This window comes from Rattus norvegicus, chromosome 2 (assembly GCF_021556685.1).
Source record: "Rattus norvegicus strain SHRSP/BbbUtx chromosome 2, alternate assembly SHRSP_T2T, whole genome shotgun sequence".
In the NCBI taxonomy this organism is placed as follows: domain Eukaryota; kingdom Metazoa; phylum Chordata; class Mammalia; order Rodentia; family Muridae; genus Rattus; species Rattus norvegicus.
The window spans coordinates 192,704,014-192,725,444 of NC_141535.1; the positions used below are offsets into that span (position 1 = coordinate 192,704,014).

At 43.9% G+C, this 21,431-nt stretch overlaps 1 protein-coding gene across 4 annotated transcripts in view; it reads left to right on the plus strand.

The window, feature by feature from the left end:
• Dennd2c (DENN domain containing 2C) overlaps window positions 1-21,431 on the plus strand; it is a 68,204-nt gene that overhangs the window by 934 nt on the left and 45,839 nt on the right. Inside the window, exon 2 of one of the 4 annotated variants that reach the window (XM_087620027.1) lies at window positions 1,951-2,119. The exons of the other annotated variants lie outside the window; for them this stretch is intronic. The gene's annotated coding sequence lies outside the window, so the exon portion shown is untranslated. The remainder of the gene's footprint in view (window positions 1-1,950; window positions 2,120-21,431) is intronic. 4 annotated transcript variants of the gene reach the window in all.

Sequence of the window (21,431 nt, forward strand, 5' to 3'; positions counted from 1 at the left end):
CACGCGCTTTGCCTCGGAACAACGGGGCAAGCACGATAGTGGAAGTGGTCAAGTAGTTTTTTAAGGTAAAAATCCGACAGTGGAACTGGTGTAACCAGGAGAGAAGATGATGATTAGATTATGAGTCAAAAGGCTCCTCAGACCCGCAAACAAACCGTCACACCTCCGCCAGGGTTAACTCTTCCCGGTTTGTGTCCTCGGAGTGTAAAACTGGGACGCCCATGGGTATTCTCACGGTCTGAGAGGAATGACAACGTTCTACAAATGTCAGGCATTGTTGTTTGATACACACGCATGCATCGCGAAGCATGTGTAGTCTGTAAAACTACTAAGTGCCTGATACACAGTAGGCAGTCTGTAAACTTTTATCCCAAAGCTACTGATTCGCCTACATTATGTTAGTTAGATAAAGTTCCAACTTCTGTTTACTATGTAAATAAGTTATCTAAGCGTCATTTCCACACAATCACCATTGTTTGAAGAGCAGATCTATTCTTAACTGAGTCATGACGTTTTCTAAAATAGCATGCTATCTGTACACTGCAGTGGAATCATTTACCACGAGGGAGGCTTGTACCAATCAGAAAAATCTGCTACTTTGCCTTAGATAAGCTGAAGATATCGGATAAAGTGAGCTGAAAAGTATTGCTGCAAAGCAAGACTTTCATTTGTTTTTGTAAATTGAGGGGTTGCTTATAAGAAGATCGGAGTTCTCTAAAGCAAAGTTGATATGTGTCTGTGGCTTTTGTACAGTTTTTATTATAGACGTTTGTGTTCCTGTGGGTGTGTCTATCAAGTTTAGGGGGGAGATGGAAATTTTAAAAGGAATAGCAGGGGGGTTGGGGATTTAGCTCAGTGGTAGAGCGCTTGCCTAGCAAGCGCAAGGCCCTGGGTTTGGTCCCCAGCTCCGAAAAAAAGAAAAAAGAGAAAAAGAAAAAGAAAAAAAAAAAGAAAAAAAAAGAAAAAAAAAAGGAATAGCAGGCTGTAACCACGAGGTTTCTACTAGGGATACTTAAGAGTGATCTGGAATTGTTTCTAAGGCAGAAACCAGGAACTGAAGTCCTTGTGTCTCGAGGCCTTTCATTAGTCTGTTGAATGTAGCAATAGACTTTTTTTAGATGCAGAAATATCAGTGTTTTTGATTGAGAACAGTAGGCAATTTCTTTCCTTTTCTTATTTAAAATTTGAAATTAGGACATGTTTGCCACCAACACACACAGAGTCCTGAGTTCAATCCCAATATTTTATAACTGGGCAAGGTGGTCCACGGCTGCCATCCCACCCAGCATAAGAGAGGTACAAGAAGGGGTTCAGAAGCTCTAGGTTACTCCTCACTATATAGTGAATTTGAGGCCAGCCTGGGATACGTGTGACTTCTTAACAAAGCAAAACAAAAAAAAAAAAAAAGTTAAAAACTCCTCATATTACAGGGCTCAAGAGATACTTGGGAAGTGAGGGCACATCCTGCCAAATCTGAAGACCTGAGTTCAATCCCCAGGATATGTAGATTGTCCTCTGACCTCCAAATGTGTCCCAACATAATGCCCCCTCCCCAAATTAATAAATGTAATGAAATTTATTTATTATGTGTATATCTGTGGGCACCCAAGGCGCATGTGTGGAGGTCAGAGGGCCAGTTGTAAAACTCAGTTTCTCCTTCTGTCTCGTGGGTGCTGGGGATTGAGTTCAGGCTCAGTGGCAAACATCCCTACCTGCTGAGCTAAGTCATTAGTCCTTCGTTTCTGTCCTCGTTGGATGAAACTGGGGTCTTGTGACTGCTACTATCAGTGAGTCACATCCCTGCCTCCAACTGGAAATCCTATTCCTTGTAAATGATCTGGAATGATCCTTATGTTCTAAAGCAAGGATTTTAAAGTCCTGTATACCACAGTGGGGTTTAGTGGAGTGCTAGAGGGAAAATTACTAATAATAATCTCGTGCTGCTTTAAGAGTTCTATTTGTGGAGCTGGAGATGACCCAGTGGTTAAGAGCATTTGCTGCTCTTCCAGAGGACCTGACTTCAGTTCCCAGCTCCCATGTCTGTCAGTACAGCTTCCTGTAACCCCAGCTACATGGGATCTGATGGTCTCTTCTGCCTTCCAAGGACAATAGCATACAGGTAACACATATTCACATATATGTACATGTACGTAAAAACAAATCTTTAGCCCAGTGTAGTGCTGCATGCCTTTACTCTCATCACACGAGGGAGGCAGAGACAAGTGGATCTCTGTGAGTTCCAGGCCAGGCTGGTCTACATAGAGTTTCAGGTTAGCCAAGACCATAGTGAGACTCTGTTTCAAAAAAAAAAATCTTATAGAAAAAAGGTTTTATGGACTGGAGAGATGAGTCTTTATTTAAGAGCACTGACTGCTTTTCCAGATGACTTGGGTTCAATTCCCAGCACTCACGTGGCAGTTCACAACTGTCTGTAACTCCTGTTCCAGGGGAATCCGACATCCTCACACAGACATACATGCAGTCGAAGCATTGATGTACATAAAATAAAAATAAATGAATAATCTTTTAAGAGAAAAAGTTTTATTTAAATATTTTTCTTTTTTTCTTTTCTTTTTTTTTTTTTCGGAACTGGGGACCGAACCCAGGACCTTGCGATTGCTAGGCAAGCGCTCTACCACTGAGCTAAATCCCCAACCCCTTATTTAAATATTTTTAACAATGTGGCTGAAGAATGGGGTTTTTGAAACTTTTTGTTTGTTTGGGTTTTTTAAAAGATTTATTTATTTATTTCATGTATGTGGGTGGTTACACTGTCACTATCTTCAGACACACCAGGAGAGGGTATCAGATCTCATTACAAATGGTTGTAAGGGGTTGGGGATTTAGCTCAGTGGTAGAGCGCTTGCCTAGGAAGCGCAAGGCCCTGGGTTCGGTCCCAGCTCCGAAAAAAAGAACCAAAAAAAAAAAAAATGGTTGTAAGCCACCATGTTGTTTCTGGGAATTGAACTCAGGACCTCTGGAAGAGCAGTCAGTGCTCTTAACCACTGAACCATCTCTCTAGCCTGTTTTTTTTTTGTTGTTGTTGTTGTTGTTGTTGTTGTTTGTTCATTTGTTTTGTTTTGTTTGTTTTCAAGATAGGGTTGGTTTTTGTTTTGTTTGTGTGTGTGTGTGTGTGTGTGTGTGTGTGTGTGGTCTTTCGCTGTCCTGGAACTAGCTCTGTAGACCAGGATGGCCTGGAACTCACAGAGATCTGCCTGCTTCTGCTTTCCCAGTGAAATTTTTTTGAGACAGGATCTTACTATAGAATCTAGGTTAGCCTTTAACTCATTCTGTAGCTCAGGTTGGCCTGAAACATGCAGTAATTCTATCTAGATCTAAGTGCTAAGATTTCAGTGTTTGCCAGCATCTATACTTGGCTAAAACTATTTTAAAAATGAACTTTAATCCTGTACTGAATAATTAGTTCACTGAGAATTTATAATATGTTGATCTTACAGGTCTAATACCTTACATTCTTCCGACTTACTGAGCAAGTATCGGAAGGTGTGGTTTAGAGCCTACATCGCAGCATACATGGGAAGGATGCACTCCTACCTAGGAGAGTATGTAGTCCTACCGAGTGGGCCACTCAGTACTGAAAGCTGTTTTGAAAGCTGACTAACAATAAGAGTATCAACTACTATTTATGGGCCCTACTCAGTGCAGGCAGTGTCCTGAATTCATTTCGTGTATTAGTTTATTTAGTCCTCACAGAAGGCTCTACTGAGGGATGCTAGCATCAGTAGCTCCTCACTGAGAGGCATAGAGAAACTGAGTAACTTGCCTGCCACTCATTTAAGTAGCAAGACTCAGGCTGTCGGGCTGCAGGAACACTGAACAGGACCCTCAGTCTCTGCACTCTGTTGAGTTTCAGATTCAGTGAAATCCAACAGGTGAGAGAGAGAGAGAGAGAGAGAGAGAGAGAGAGAGAGAGGAGGGAGAGACAGAAAAACTGGTATTACAAGGTATAGAACCATGTCCAAGCTACAATTTAATTATACTTTGTATGTAAAACTTTTTTTTTTTTTTGGCTGATGAATGACATGGGATTCTTATTGTTTTTAAACTCCCAGCCACTTAGGGCATCATCTTAGCAATATGTCTGTTTTTCTTTTTTTTTTTTTTCTTCTTTTTTCTTTTTTTTTCAGAGCTGGGGACCGAACCCAGGGCCTTGTGCTTGCTAGGCAAGCGCTCTACCACTGAGCTAAATCCCCAACCCCAATATGTCTGTTTTTCAATGAGCAGTTTAAAATACCTGTTCTCAAACCGTGACTTCAATGTTAGCTGCAAGAAAAGAAAATGCACCAAGCATGGTAGAACATATTTATTGTTGTGTTTTGTTAAAATAATAATAATAATAATAATAATAATAATAATAATAATGGAATATGGTGGATGCATGATATGGTGTAGGGGAAGGGGTGCTTCTGGGGTCCCATGCTGAGGCATCCCTTCCTCCTGAGGTACCAGCCACAAGATGGTATAGTATAGAATAGAGTTTATTTAGAGCATGGGGAGGGGAGTTGAGGGGATAATAGAGACAGGGAATGGGAGAGGAAGAGAGAGAAGAGGAGAGGAGAGGAGAGAGGAATAGAGGCCGGCCATGAGCACTTGGTGAAAGGGGAGGGAACTGGGGGGAGAGGGGCAAAGGGTAAAGGGCAAGAGCAAGGGGAAAAGAGATCAGGAGAGCGAGGTGGGGGCAAGCAGCCCCTTTTATAGTGAATCAGCACACCAGGCTGTTACCAGGTAGCTGTGGGGCGGAGCCTAGGTAAAGTGCCAACTCCTACAGCTCCAGCACTCAGAAGCCCAAGGCAGGACATTGTGTAGGCTCGCCTGGGCTAAGACGAGAAATTCGTCCTCAGTCAATCAAGTCATTATGTTTTAGTATGATTACAGAGGTCTAGACAGAATTTAATGGGAAACAATGATGAAAGCAGTTATCCTACCTGTGGTAGGAAGGAGGGTTGTAGAATTTGATTTTCAAGGATGACTAGGAGTTTGGGAGGGGATGAATGAGACTCAGGAATCTGTGAGACTATGTGGTACGTTTGAGAACTGTGTCCTAGTTCCTAAAGTCAGAGGCACGGGGATGGGTGGTTGCGCTAAAAATAATCTAGAAAAAGAAAATTACAGAGCACGGTTATTTGTTACATTAGATTACTGCAGGTGCTAGGTAAGTGTGTGTGTGTGGTGGGGGGTTCAGGTCTCTGATTGGAATAAAGAAGTGAGTGATTAAGTTGACTTGGGGGGAAATTTTCACTGTAGAATATGGTATTGAGGGTATTTTTATACTGTGAAGTAGCACATATTTTTAACAAATAGTGTAAAGCTATGATTCTAGGGGGAAAAAATGAAAGAGTCTGTTGATACCAGTTATTGGAGAGAAACTGTGTATTGTAAAAACTTTGCAAGTCAGTCTAGAGACAATGGAACCAGAGAAGGCTCCATTGAAAGTAATTTAGATTGCATAGTGATGTTCTGTGCGGTGGCTGGATTAAATGTAGCTAGGCAAAAGGCAGGGAGACAAGTTTGGAGGTTGGTAAGATATATAGGTGAGACCAGGTTTGTTGTTGAGTTACTTCTGGTGGAGCAGATGAGGAACCGGAGTAAACAAGTCCAGGGAAGGTGAGAGGGCAGATGGGAAACCAGGGGATTGGGAGTGTCAAGAGCCTGTTAGCCGAGGAGGGCAGAAAGCAATGGCTTCAGGTCCTAGCAAGGACAGCTCAGTGCACACAGGGCCGGGCTCTGTTATCTTTTACACGATGGGGTGATAACTGTCCTAACTGTCCCTGGCGTGAACTTGTTGGGTTTGAAGTGTCTACAGAGCCTTGAGGTGCAGATGTCAGGCAAGGTCCAGAGGCGTAGATGAGCGTGGCTGATGGTGTCTCGGGATTAACCAGCTGAAGTTCACACCAGTAGATAGACTGACTCAAAAGAGATTTTCTCATCGTGGAGCGTTTCGGTAAGTTTCAGTTAGAAGTTAAACAACTTTCAGGCTGGGCTTGTGGTCCGGTTGGTAGTGTCTCTTGCCTGAAGCCCTGCAATAAACCTCCACTATCATGCAAAACTAGGTGTGGTGGTCCTTGCCTGGCCTGAGCACTAAGGAAGTGGAGGCAAGGGAATCAGAAACCTAAGGTCGTCCTGGCCTACGTGGGGAGTTTGAAGTCAGCCTGGGCTTTATTCTCTAGCCCTTAGATTATTCTTTTAAAACAGGCCCTTTCAAATATTTTCAAAGAGAGGCTGGGAGTGTGTAGCTCAGTTGAAGAGTGCCTGCCCAGCATGCAAGGGGCTTTGCGCTTGGTCCCAGGCTCATGCAGGCTGGTTGTGCTGACAGATGTTTGTGTCCCTAGGTGAAGTAGGTTTTGGTAGGAGGATCAGGAGTTAAGGTCATCTTCAGCTGAGCAGGGAGCTCACAGCCAGCCTTGACATCAGGAGACCCTGTCTCATAGACAGACAAGTAAATGGGGGCTGGTGACTTTGTTCGGCAGTTAAGAGCACCAACAGGACAGACACAACAGTCCAGGGAGCCTGATACACTCTGCTGGCTCCCAGGGCACGGCACACACACGGCACATCTGTATACATGTAGGCAAAACACTCATCTGTGTGAAATGAAAATAAATAAGTCTTTTTAAAATAACAAACAAAAATTTGCAATTAAAAATAAGAGACAACTTACCACCTTCCCATTTATTTAAGGATAGTTTTGAGGAAGCGTCATTATTGGCTGATTTAGTTACATATCAGAAATGTTTGAAACCTTGAAGGAAAATGTGGCTTTTTAAGATCAGTCTTTTAGCATGACCTTGCCTGATCCCATCAGAGGCACCTGGGTCTCTTGGTTCGAGGCCAGGCTGGCATACAAAGGGAGCTCTAGGCCAGCCAGGGATCAACAGGGAGACCCTGTCTCAAAAATAACTGATTCCTGTCCTATCACATTAGCAAGTAACTTGACAGTGTGTTCTAGAAGGCATGGAGTTCTGGTGTTTGTTCTTTAGTTACCCTGAAGAACAGAGACATGGCCTTCTGAATCAAGACTGAAAACACCAGTTACTGACCATGCTGCTGTTTGACCATTTGTGGCAGCTCATTCTTCCAGTGGGTTTTAACCCTTTCCCAGTTAAGTACAGAAGAGTAAAACAGACTCCTAAGGGAACCTGACATGTGCATAGCATCTCTGTGTGTTCTCCAGACTGGAAGTAATTTATGCTCAGGAAATTTGCCTAGTGAATCTTTTTTAATTTTACTATTTACATGATTTATGTTGGAATTGAAAACAATGATGAAACAATATTTGATCTAAACTCTATGCTGTGCTAATATGGTAGTGTGTGTGTGTGTATGTGTGTGTGTGTTTGTGTGTGTGTGTGTGTGTGTGTGTGTGTGTGTGTGTGTGTGTGTGTAAAACTACATCAGCATTCTCCACTGCTATTGCTGCCCTTTGGCCGTAGCTTTCCTTTGATTCTGTCCATCCTAAGTCATGGCTGCCCATGGTCTCCTCCCCTTTTACTGTTGTGTGTCTGCTTGTTGCTTTCCTAGAACTCAGAAGCATCCCTTTTCTTAGCCCCTTAATCTAGGCTGCACATTTGTTGTTTTGAGACAGGGTCTTCTGTAGCCCAGGAAGTTTGAGGCTTCATCTTCTCTTACCCTCCAAGACTCTGGTTAGAGCTGTAACCACCACACTGAGCCCTGGTCTCCTTGCCTCTATTGACAATCCACACTTGGGAAGCAAGGCATTCCCTCAGATAAGGGTTTCCTGGTTTTCCTGTCTTTGGCCTCAGTTTATTTTCTTCAGTACTGTGCCCAGGGAGTTTAAGAATTATGTAGTCCATCCCCTCTATGAATCATGGTATCCAACATCAGCTGAGGATTCATCCCCTAAATCTATTAGCCACAGCTCATTATTGAACAGCTCTTAAAGACTATATCCTGAGGCTGAGATAGGAAGCATAGACGTTTAAGGCTAGCCTGGGCTACTACAGCCAGAACCTATCTACAAACAGACAGACAGTGAGGTATTCTCGAGGAGCTAGGACTTGGTACCAACTCTTGCTATCTAAAGACCCTCTGCAGGGCTGAAGGTGTAGCTGAGGGGTGGGGCACTAGTGTAGCATGTGTGAAGCCCTAGGCTCAACCCCTAGTCTTCCCAAAAGAAAACTAAGCCCCTTTGCCAAGGGAACCCATGTGCTCTTGTTCCGTTTCCTTTTGCTTGTTTGTTTTCACAAAGCCTGCTTGAGATATTCATTCCTCTCTAAGCCTTTGGCTTCATCTCTCTCACTCCCAGCAGACAATCTTGCCTATTATTTCAAAGCAAAGAAACAATAAAACCCTTAGCTACCCAGGCAGTGGTGGTGCATGCCTTTAACCCCAGCACTCAGGGAGGCAGAGGCAAGCAGATCTCTGAGTTCCAGGACAGTCAGGGCTACACAGAGAAACCCTGTCATGAAAAAAGCAAAACAAACACCCTCAGCTAGAACTTCATCACTGTGCAATCCTAAGCCTGCAAATCAGCCTGCACACCTCCTCCTCACTCCTGTTCCAACAGAAGAGCGGCCCTGCTTCTGGTGCCTGCTCCCCCTCTAGGTCCCGCTGAAGATGCCTGCCCTCCCTTCCTTCCGGGCCTTTGCTCTCTATCCTCGTTTCTTTCCTCTTCCTTCCTGACTTCTTCCCACCCAGGGTTAAATATAACTTACTTCTTTCCTGTCTGAAAAAGCAAGGCTCTCCTGCAGCCCGTGTTCCTTCCCAGCCCTCACCTTACTGTACACTGGCTGCCTTGGGTTAGCTGACTGTCTACAGTGGCTGCACCCCTTCCTTCTCGCTCCACCCACTGTCTCGCTGTCACCTCTCCATCAGCTTCCTTGCCACTGAGCCTGCTCTTGCCCGGATCCTGATGACAGACACTCAAGCCTTGGTCTTTTCTGTTTTCTGGACTTCTGTAACTCTCTGCCCTCCTGGTATTTCTCCTGTCTTTTTCTACTTTTGTGATTGAGTTACCATCTATGATCTGTGTACACTGACTCAGAGTGTCTGAGAACTGGCCTGTCCTGGACTGGCAATGTTTCTGGAATTATGAGATTCTAAATTTAACAAAATGTGATGGCTCACAAAACTAACTAGAAAATAATCATAATTGTATAGCAATGAAGAGTTGTATGGCACAGAATGAATGGATTTGAGCCAGGCGTGGTGGCATGCACATATAACATCACTTATGATACTATAGAGACTGAGGCAGGAAGGTTGCAAGTTCAAGGCCGGCCAGATGAGGCCTCATGTGGGTAAGCAAACAGAAAAAAGAAAGAAATGAGGAAGTTTAACTGGAAATCATGAGATGCTATATTGTGTACCAGAGTGGTTAGAACCCAAAGTTGATGTTTCCAAGGGGTGGTGAGATAAGGAGAATCTAGATTCCTCTTTGCTGGTGAGAGTGTAATTGGGTCCAGAGTGTACTTGGCAGTGTGTTTTAGTAACAGATCTACCCCATAACAGAGCAATTCTAGGTAATACTAAAAATAAAGGGGATTATGTCTATTAAAGGTGCATATTAAATGCAGATAAGAAGTTTTTATTTTGTGATGCCAGTAATCAAACAAGCTAGGTAAGTGTTCTACTCGGATCAGCAGGGTTTTCCTCCGGCTTTTCCCCTTCTTGTATTTGTGTATCCGTCTCTATCTGTACACACTTCTCTAACTTGTCCTTTTTACGAGTTGTGTCCTATTCAGTCAGGATGCTGTTTGCTTGCTAACCTCATGTGGATGAGAGACTGAGATCTGCTTGGCAATGTTTTGCCCCCACTGGCTCTGAGCGCCCACACGTGACATCTGTCAGCCAGCCTATGTTCCCTCTCATTCTGTTCCAGTTCCAGCATTCTTTCTGGGGAAGTTACTGCCACTGCTAAGTGGCCATGTCTGCTGTGCAGTGGCTCTCCTTACCCATCTCTGGCATTGGGAAAGGGGTGTGCCTTTCTCTGTTCCATCTGCTGGCTTTAGAGCCCCATTGTTCAAGGAGAATGCTTTTAGTAACAATAACTGTGATTGTCTCTAAAGAATATTGTGGATCTGAAGGTGTTTGATACATTGCAAACCTAGTGACACAGTCCTCACAGGAAGTGGTGTTTCTAGTGTTTTAAATGGTAAGCTGAGGGAGTACATTTGTTCGACAACGAAGTAAAAGCAGTTTTAATCTTGGTGCTTTGACTGCCAGCCGTGTGCTTTCTGCTGCTGTGATAAAAACTGTGGCCAAAAGCAACTGGGGAAGAAAGAGTTTATTTACCAAATGGGTCCTGGTCACATTTCATCGTCTACAGATTTTAGGACATAAACTCAAGCAGAGGCAGGCCGGTGGAGGAGTTCGTCTCACTGGCTTGCCCTCCATAGCTTGCTCAGCCTGCTTTCTAATACCACCCAGGCACCACCTACCCAGGATGGTGCTGCTCACAGAGGCCTGGTCCTCCTGAAGCAATCATTAATCAAGAAAACGCCCTATAGACATGCCCACAGGTCAGTCTGGGGGAGGAAATTCCTCAGTTGAGGGCCACTCTTCCTAGACATGTTTAGATTTGTGACAAGTAGACAAAAAACCCTGAACGAACCAATGCATACAACAGGTGAGATGAAATATGCAAAGCATATAGAATAATTTGGGAATGTGAGTTGAAACAGAATTCCATCTTCCAGCTCCTAGCTTAGAACTAGACAGGAAGTTACATGTTACAATGTGTATAGATTTATGTTCTAAGCTCTTGAAAATCGCCATCCTTTTGTATAGATTTAAGATGAAAAATAAGAAGATACAATTATAATTATACGCTAATTACAGCTACATAAAAATATACTCATAAAAAAAGGCCAGGAAGAAACACCAAATTATACCAGTGATTATGTAGGCGGGAGTGGACCCACAGCTGTCCCCTGACTTCAGTACTTCCACATTTTCTAAGAATAAGGTTAGCGTCCTGTTAAGACTTTAAAATGGGTGTACTTGGTTCATCTACCTGTTTATTTGAGAGGGCCCTCTCATGGCGTGCATGTGAGTCCAGGACACTCTGGGGGTCAGTCTCTCCTTCCACCATATGAGCCCAGCCTCTGATGCAGGCGGTCAGCCTTAGCAGCAAGCACCCTACCTGCTGAGCCATCAACAGTCCCGAGATGTGACTTTTTTTTTTTTAAAGATTTATTCATTTATTATATATAAGTACACTGTAGCTGTCTTCAGACACACCAGAAGAGGGCATTGGATCTCTTTACAGATGGTTGTGAGCCACCATGTGGTTGCTGGGAATTGAACTCAGGACCTCTGGAAGAGCAGTCGGGGCTCTTAACCGCTGAGCCATCTCTCCAGCCCCCGAGATGTGACTTTTATAACTTTCTAAATTGCGTCTTTTGAGCGTGTGTGGGGAATTGCAGTCTTTGAACACTTGGGAAGTGAGTTAGCTTTCTCATGGTGTGCAGAAAGTTATTCTGAAATAACCTTTGTTAAGTGGTCATGTTTCAGTTTAGGGAGGGCAGTTCTGGCTTCAGAGAAGATTTCTTTAGGGTAATTAGATAAAAAGATTAAGATTTGCTTATCTTTTCTTTTTCTTTTTTTCCTTTTCTTGGAGCTGCGGACCAAACCCAGGGCCTTGCACTTGCTAGGCAAGCGCTCTACCACTGAGCTAAATCCCCAACCCCTTGTTTATCTTTTCTAATATTGAATTAATACAATGAAATTTTAAAGTTATGTTACTAAAGCTACTTTTTATATAATTTCCCACATTGTGGTAGTTTGTAAAACTTCCCCTGTTGAAACTCCATTTGGTTGTCTTACCTGAGACAAGTTTTGTTTACCCATTTGTTTCATTTTGAGATGGAGTCTCACATGTAGCCTTGGGTCACCTCAGACTGGAAATCCTTCTGCATCTGTCACTTTGGTGCTGGGGTTATAGGTATGCACCATGTTACCTAGCTTGCCTGAGCCATTGTTAAGATTTTATTTTTATTTATGTGTATGAGTGCCAGAGGCCAGAAGAGATCTTTGAATCCTCTGCTGCCAGTGACAGTTGTGAGCCTTTCAGTGCAGATGCTGGGAGCCAAACTCAGGTCTTCCAGAAGAGCAGCAAGTGGCCTTAGCCACTAAGCCACCTCTAGCCACACTGGCTTTAAAATCTTGCTATGAACCAGCTGTGTTTATCTGCTAGGAAGGCATATCAAGTTCTAGTTACACATTGCCGGGACCCTAGTTAAAACACTGAATGGTTATCATGAGGTTCCCTTCCCTTGACCCTCAGGGCTCTGGGCCAACTGTGCTCTCACTCCACCCCTCCCCCCTTGGACCTTTAAAGGCCTTACTGTTGTCCCTGTGATTATCACAGTTGATACTCTTGAGAAGGATCCGGAGGCGATAAATGCAGAGTCAGCCTTGTGCCTTCTTAGATGTGGGTCATTTGACTCCTGTTGTTTGGGTTTGGACCTTGGAGAACCCTGCAGAGGCTCAGAGGAGACAGGAAAAGCTGCATAGAACATCCTGTTACATTAACCCATATTGTTATGTCTACAGCCAACATACATAGTGCTTAATGCAGGAGCCCGGACTTCTTCTAACCAATTCAGCCAGTCTCAGCTTCCTTGGCTGAGAAGAAAACCAACACAGATCGGAAATAAGATTCACGGGGAAAGTAGGGGGCTGTGTGTGTGTGTGGGGGGTGCACACACCACCACCGTCAGATTCCTAGTCAGGAAGGGAGGAGGGTGCACCCCAGCACTCTTGCCTTCTCCTCGCAAAGGGAGTTCTTTGGGGTTTAGAATAGCAATCCATAGGACGAGCCAGCATAATAGTGGGGGCTCTCATAGTCAAGATCTCATGAACAGCTAGCTCATCTACAGGATGATAGTGGTGTGCAGACCACTAATGTTCTCCCAGTTTCAAAAGTAACTTAGCAGTTAAAACTCAAAAATTTGTTTTCCTTAATAAAACAACTATGATAGGTAATAATCATCATCTCTCAAGACAGCTGTGAGGATTAAATGCAGTAATGACAGTAGTGCGTAACCTGTACATTATACCGTTGTCACTTAATACACTGCTTTGCAGACACACCCTTTCCACCTCAGACTGACTGACTGACTTTCTCTCTTTCTTCTTTTCTGTATAACTCTTTAAAGATTCATTTGTTATTTTATGCATATGAGTGTTCTGTCTCCGTATGTGTCTGCACGCCAGAAAAGGACATCAGATCCCATTACAGATGGTTGTGAGCCACCATGTGGTTGCTGGGAATTGAACTTGGGACTCTGGAAGGGCAGTCAGTGCTCTAACCACTGAGCCATCTCTCCAGCCCCTCCATCTTGGGTTTTCTCTTTTGTTTGCTGAGAATTAGGGGATTGTGGAAGTTTGTTTATGCGGCTGATCAGATCCTGTGTAGGTCAAGTTAGTCTGAGCACTGCCAGTCCTCGGTTGTGCTGCCAGAGGGCGATCGCTGCTCTTTATCACCTCCTTTAGGGGCAAGAATAAATAATTTGGCAATAAATTGTATGGTTGGATTAGCTGGAAACAATTTTAAACTTTGGGAGGGTTTTTTCTGGTTGTGTATATAGGCCATTTTTTTCAAGTGCTTGACTAACGGGCAGAAAGCCCTGTTTGGATCCTGAGCACCAGGGAACCTGGGTGGGATTGGGAATAGAGGCGAGAGGATCCAAAGCTCAAAGGAAGAGCAGTCTTGGGTGCAGAGTGATTAGAGGTCAGCCTGGCCAAAGACATGTGTCAACAAAACAAACAAAAACACTCCTGCACAACAAAAGTGACCTGGAGAGGTTTGTTTGTTTGTTTGTTTTTTGTTTTTTTTTTTTCCTTTTCTTTTTTTCGGAGCTGGGGACGGAACCCAGGGCCTTGCACTTGCTAGGCAAGTGCTCTACCACTGAGTTAAATCCCCAACACCAGGTTTTTTTTTTTTTTTTTTTTTAGAAAGTTATCTTCATGTTTCCTTAGGTATTTTTAGTTGAATGTCTTTAAAAATGCTGGTATTTTGGTAAATTGAGACTTTATAGGCTTGTTTATTGTATGAGTCTTTTATTCAGTGTAATTACTTTGTGTAGGGAAGTGATTAGATCAGCTTGTTATTAGCACATAGAGGGCATCTGCCTTAGACACTTAGCTGGAATTCCTTTTAACTCTGTTTGTTGGTTAGGAGGGGGTGCCTTAGCAGGCCCTGCCAAGGTGTCCCCCCTGAACAATCAAGCCATGCGACAGACAGAACTAGTATAAAAAAGGTTTATTGGCAGGGAAGGAAGAGGTCCTGGGAAGGAAGAGGATAGAGGCAGAAAAAGGGGGACAAAGAGGAGAGAGGAGGAGAGCGGGGAGGAGGAGAGAAAGAGTGTGGGCTCTGAGCAGTCCTTATATGCAGGCTTGGCTGGTCTCAAACTTAGAGTTCTTGCCTCTGCCTGCTGGGATCAAAGGTGTGTCCCTCCAAACCTGGGTCGTTTGCATTGCTTTTTATAAATTCTCAGCAGCAGGGAGAGGTACCTTAGAAAATAACCCAATGGCTTGCAAAGCTAGTGGAATATTCAGTTGGAATAATAGCCAGTCATCCTGGAAGTTACTTATGATACCTTGACTATTAGAGTGGTCACTGTGTAAATTAAACTGTCCCATGCCATGTGTTGCTTTTTCTAAGATAATCTCATTTTCTGTGAATGAAAGTTTTTAATACCTTTCACACCACAAAGGGAATCTGTAACTAAACAAATCCCTTTGCTTGTGAAGGAGACCGAGAAAACAAGAGTGGTTAGAACGTCTTCTGGCAATGATCCTTTGCTGGCACACATTGGCCTCTGGGTTCCAGTGAACTAATTCCTGAAGCTGTGTTGGGCTTTAGGTTCTAGCGCACTTTAGAAATCAGAACTGTCCTCCAAATGCTAACTGGCAGTTAGATGAAGGGCCAGTTCATTCCTGGGGGTTTTGAAGGATTTTCCTTTGGTGTCTGTTTTACAAATGTGGAGCCCAGGGCATCACACATGCTGCTGAGCTGTGTCCCAGTCCTACAAAACTCTGTATCCAGGCTTGGTTAGCTATGAATCATGACTGTGTTTTCTGGCTTCTGTGATATCTAGACTGAGAGGAATGTCTTTCCAAATCCTATCAGTGGGCTGGAGAGAGGGCTCATCAGTTGAGAGCATCAGAGGACCCAGATTCAATTCCCAGCACCCATATGGAAGCTCGAAACTGTCTGTAACTCCGTTCAAGGGGATCTAACTCTTGCTTCTGACCTCTGCAGGCATTGCACACACATGGAGCACAGATATGCATGAAGACATACACATAAAAATAAAAGTTAAAAAGAAACTTTTGTTAACATCCAAGCTAATGGGTTCCCTTGTGACGTTTTCATACTTATACATCATTATTCCCTTTAAGGACTTGTTTTTATTTATGTCTGTCTGAGAGTACACACACACACACACACACAGGAACTCACACGTATGCATGCACCTGCATTGTAAGGATACCTATAGAAGCCAGAAGATGTCAGATACCCTGGAGCCAGAGTAACGGGCGATTGTGAGCTAACCAGTGTTGGTGCTGGGAAGCTCTGAGCCCCTGTCCAGCCCCTCCCTAGGAACTGTGAGCATCGGATAAAATTGTACATCTGCTGTGAGCCAACAGCACACACAGAAAATTGTTCTTATTGTTTTGATGCTAATTATCATTTAAATGAGCAATTTTGGTATTGTTTTTACTAAAATACTCTAAGATGTTTTCTCATTAGTATTAGTTACTTTTTTATTACTGTGGTAAAACACCATGAGCAAGGCAGTTTACAGAAGAGAGAATTTACCTGGGCTTACAGTTCCAGAGGGTGAGGTATCGGGTGTCAGGTGGCTAGAGCAGCTCACGTCTCAAACCACTGAGATAACTCAGCTTTACCCAGTGGTATACTTCCTCCTGCCAGGCACACTCTCAATCCTCCTCATTCTCCCACCGTGTGGGCCCCATGTGACTCACACTCGGTCCTTAGGCTTGACAGCAGACACTCTCTACCCAGAGCCATCTCACTGCCCCCAACTTAACTTTATGCACAGTTAATCCCCAGTGTGGGCATGTAGGGCTGCTTTGGATTGTCCACTGCAGCTGACTGTGGTTTGTCTTGTGCTGTAGCAGAGTCATGGTTTTGTCAGCTCCAGATAGTTTTTACAATTGTGTGACATGTAGAATTCTGGGAACTTTTCAGAGGATATGTAAGTGCCAGGGCCACAAGAGGCAGTGTGGGTGGTTGTTGGTCATTCAGGGGTTTGGTTGTGGTTTGTTAGTAGTTATGCTCAAAGAACAAACAAAAAGAAAGAAGTTAAATTCAGGTACCCACCCTCACTCTCTCCCCTCTGTCCCTCTTTCTCTTCTATCTAGTGATAGGGGATGAAATGGGGGAGGGGTGGGGATAAAAGGTAGAAAAAGAAGAACCCACAAAGTAGTAAAGGCCAACTACATTTATGTGTGTGAGAGAATGCCAAGTGTGTGGGGTTCATGAGGAAGCCAAAGAGGGCTCCCCCTGTAGCTGGAGTTGAAGGTAGTTGTGAGCCACCCAGTGTGTGTGGTTGGACTAGGCTTGGGTCCTCTGAAAGAGCAGTAAGCATTCTTAACCCTGGAACCATCTCACCAGCTCCAAACTTCACTTACAAAGTTATTTATTGTTTGTTTGTTTTTGTTTGTTTTGGTTTGAGGCAAGGTCTTACCATGGTGGCTGGCTTGCTTGGAATACCTATGTGGAGCAGGCTGCTAGGATTAAAGGCACACATCTCTAGGCCTGGCCTAAAGTTATCTATTGTTGTGTATGTATGTCAGTGTGAGGCATTACATTTATATTTTGAAGCATCTTTCATTTTTCTTACTCTGCAGTCAGGTACAGTAACTGAGCCATTTATGCTGTGTATTATGAGCACTTACTAAGATTGTTTTTTAAGTTTCTTTGCTATTTTGGGAGCCATTTTTAGTTACTTACAACTCTGATGGGAGTGGGACAAAAGGCCAAAATCCTGCGTGTGCTTCTTTGAAGATTTGTTATTCAAGAGACTGTCACCAAGATGGTAAGCATTTGAGAGTAGAAGCCAGGTGACACTTGCTTTTGTTTGTTTGATTCTTTTCCTCCAATTATTTGGTTATTTTACATTTGCTAGAAATCTTTTTTTTTTTTTGCTAAATTCAATGAGAAATTTTCTGTAATTTATTACTGTATATTTTATCAAAAAATATGGCACAGCCCTATAACCCCAGGACTTGAGAGGCAGAAGCAGATGATGTCTGAGTTCAAGACTAGTCTGGTCTACAGAGCAGATACTAGGTCAGCAGTACCTACATGGTGAGACCCTGACTCAAAAAAGTTATCCAGAGTGGCTTGGGGATTTAGCTCAGTGATAGAGCGCTTGCCTAGCAAACGCAAGGCCCTGGGTTCGGTCCCCAGCTCCGAAAAATAGAAAAAAGAAAAAAAAAGTTACCCAGAGAACTTAGAGGTTAAATAATATATACTAATATTTCAACATAAGTATGCTTAATATAATTTAAAAAAAAAAAAAAGGAAAGGAAGAAGAAACAGGCTTAGTGGTTTAATGCCCTGATGCTTCCCAAGCAGATTTTGTTTGCCTTTCTTTGAGACATGACTCAGCATCTTCTGGTGACGTGTAGAGGTGGCACCTGAGGTCGAGGCTGACTTTAGGTCTCCTCTGGCAGCACTGCAGAGCCTGTACCCTGACAGCCCAGGCTGCCTCCCTCTGTCTTATACCTGGGCTGGCTGGCTTCCTTCCTTCCTTCCTTCCTTCCTTCCTTCCTTCCTCCCTCCCTCCCTCCCTCCCTCCCTACCTTCTTCCCTCCCCCCCTCTCTTTCTTTCTTTCTGTGTGTGGGGGTGTGGAGACAGAGACAGAGACAGACAGACAGACAGAGACTCTGATGGGCTAACAGACCATGGATATATGCATGGGAGTGCAATGTGCAGAGTCCAGAAGAAGGAGTCAGATCTCCTGGAGCTGATCTTACAGCTAAAGATGCTCTTAACTGTAGAGCCATCTCTCCAGCCTGTATATGGAACATTATATATAAATACATGTATGTATGTATGTATGTATGTATGTATTTAAAGATAGGGTCTTACTATGTAGCTCTGATTGTTTTGGAACTCACTTTGTAGTCCAGGCTGACCTTGAACTCAGAGATCTATCTGCCTGCCTCTGCCTTCCTAGTGCTGTGATTAAAGGTGTGTGCTATCATGCTCAGCTCCAAAAGCTTTTTATGGGTCAGCAAGATGGTTGGAGGATGAGGTACTGCCAAGCCTAATGACCTATAGGCACACACACACACACGCACCCACATACACACACACCCACATACACACACAGTGGGGAGGACCAGAGAGGGAAGGAAGGGGGAGAAGAAAGTCTGAATAAAGGAATGATAGTCTTAAAACCTAATTAAGGAGGGGATGGAGGTGTGTCTTAGTTATTAAGACTGACTAATCTTCCAGGAGTCCCAGGTTGATTCCTAGCACCCTCTTGGTGGCTCACAACTGCCTGTTATTCCAATTCCAGGGGATCTGACACTTCCTTCTGACCTTTGTGGGCAGCAGGCAAGTGGTGCCCAGACATACATTCAGGTAAAACACCATACACATTAAAAAAATGAATTAAGGGAAAATATTGCCAATTCAGAATTGTATGTCCAGCAAAATTATTTTCCTGAAATGAAGGGTGAAAGTAAGTTGTTTTAAACAAATGAAAATGTAAAAGTCTTGTTACCAGCAGTCCTGAACTGCAGGCATTGCTAAGGCGTAGAGGAATCCACAGGTCTGAACCGCAGGCATCGCTGAGGGGATGTAGGGATTCCATGCTTAATTAATTTACAGCTGAGAAAGCTGAAGCTTCAAAAGCACTGTTTTCCTGGGGCCTGCAGGGTAGGTGGTGCCAGAGTTTCATCCCTTCAGGTTCCTCCTTCTGTGGTTAGAACAGTAGAAGCAAGCAGAGTTTGCACATGAGGATTTGAACCCAGTGTCACCAGCTCTAGAGTCCTTCATCTGGAAGAGTCATTCATCTCCAGCATAATGGAAAAATGTGGCAGGCAGGGAGAGATTCAGGCACACCTTGCGACCAGGTGGTGTCTATGCCTGTCAAAGTGCCATCCACAGAAGACACAGAATAGATATCATCTCCATACCATGCTCCTTCTAAAGTCATTAATGGAGAGCTGCTTTGCTCCTTCTTTCTTTGAGGTAGACATTTTCCCCCCAGAGATGTTTTTTTAAATCTCTTACCTTTTTCCTGAAATGCCACTCTCAAGACGACAACAATTCTTTTCCATTTGGCTGTGTTCCTTCTATAGCTAAGTAGCTGGCAGCTCTTTTCTTCAGATAAACAATTACTTTGGCTCTAAACATAAAACAACTGTTATTAAAATAGCCATCTACACCTAATTCCCCACTTTCCCACTGACCAAGAAGAACTGAGAGCTTAGGTGGCTGTGGTAGATGGTGTAATGAATGTGTGTGTTCTGGCTGGAAGTGCAGCCCTGTGCTAGAACTTTTGCCTGAGGCCAGGGGTTCAACTACAGCTGTGCAGAGGAAGAATCATCCAAGTGTCTCTGTTCCTTTGAAGATACTAAGGTTCTGTAGAATTTTGAGTACAAAGAGTGACTGTAGTTTAGAATAGTTAACACACATTGTCTAGAACAGTCACTTCTTCCTAAGGGTCTGAATTCTTACAAAAGTGAAGCCATCTTAAATTCACATTTTTCTTTGCTGTCCAAGCAGTGAAGCTGTATGAAAATTGAGGTTCTAGAGGTTTTTCCAAAAGTCGTCAGGTGGTCTGCAAGGCAGTCATGTGGTCTTCAAAGTACTCAGGTGATCTCTAAGGCAATCAGGTGATCTCCAAGGTAATCAGGTGTTCTCCAAGGCAGTCATGTGATCTCTATGGTAGTCAGGTGGTCTCCAAGGCAATCAAATGGTCTCCATGTCAGTCGGGTGGTCTCCATGGTAGTCAGATGGTCTCCAAGGCAGTCATGTGATCTCTAGGGTAGTCATGTGATCTCTATGGTAGTCAGGTGGTCTCCAGGGTAGTCAGGTGGTCTCCAAGGCAGTCAGGTGGTCTCCAGGGCACTCAGGTGGTCTCCAGGGCAGGCAGGTGATTACCTTAGGAGGTAATAAAATGGGCTCTAGAGTGCCACTCACTGATTACAGCAACATGTCTGCTAGTTCTGTTGAATAATTTTTGCTTTATTTTTATGAGTTAGAAACAACAGTGGCTGTTATTCTGGGGGCTGAACTTTTAACATTAACAGAGGAAACCATTTCCTTTAAATTTGATCCTGGGAGTGTTTCCCCTTAAGCATTTAGATGAGGGAAGTTTAGTCCTTTTGTTCAGTAGCTTTGGCTGTGTCAGAGGAAAAAAATGATGAAATTGCTTTTGTTTTTAATAGTTGCTGTTGAATAAAGGAAGGATCTTGGGGTTTTAACATGGGCAGTTCATTCACTTCTGAGTTAATATCTGACCACCTGTGTGCAATGAGTACAAAAGTTAAGTGGCCCTGTTTAGTAATGAAACTACTGCACATATAATAATGACGTTTGTGTGAGCGCAGAGTGTGTGTGAGAGAGGCGGGGTGTGTGTATGAGGGAGGGTGAGAGAGTGGTGTGTGTGTGTATGTGTGTGTGTGTGTGTGTGAGAGAGAGAGAGAGAGAGAGAGAGAGAGAGAGAGAGAGAGAGAGAGAGAGAGAGAAATGGGGTATATGTGTATGAGAGAGGGGCGGGGTGTGTGCATGTGAGAGAAAGGTGGGGTGTGTGTGTGTGTGAGTGGTGAGGGGTTAGGGATTTAGCTCAGTGGTAAAACGCACAAGGCCCTGGATTCGGCCCTCAGCTGGGGGGGGGAGTGGTGAGGTGTGTGCATGTGAGAGAGACAGGCAGGGTGTGTCTGTGTGAGAGAAGGGCAGGGTGTGTGTGTGAGAGAGGGGCGGGGTGTGTGTGTGAGAGAGGCAGGGTGCAGGGTGTGTCTGTGAGAGAGGGGTGGGGTGTGTGTATGAGGGGGGTTGAGAGAGGTGTGTGTGTGTGTGAGAGAGAGGGAGGGAGGGATGGGGTGTGTGTGAGAGAGAGATGTAGGGTGTGTGTGTGCAAGTGTATGTGTATGTGTGAGTGTGTGTGTGTGTGTGTGTGTGTGTGTGTGTGTGTGTGTGCGTGTGTGTATCACACTTGAGCGTTGTGGTACATGCCTAGTCTCAACTACCCAGCCAACTGAGGCCAGATTACTGAGTATAGGAATTTGGAGCCTGCGTAAATGTGACTCCCATCTCAAAGAAAAATTAGTTTTTCTCATTCATATTAAAAGTAAAAATGTGTAGACATTTCAGAGAATACTACCTCTATTTTTCATATGATTAAATTTTCTTATTTTCAGCCAGTTTGGCAAACGTGATCATTTATGTAACTCCCCA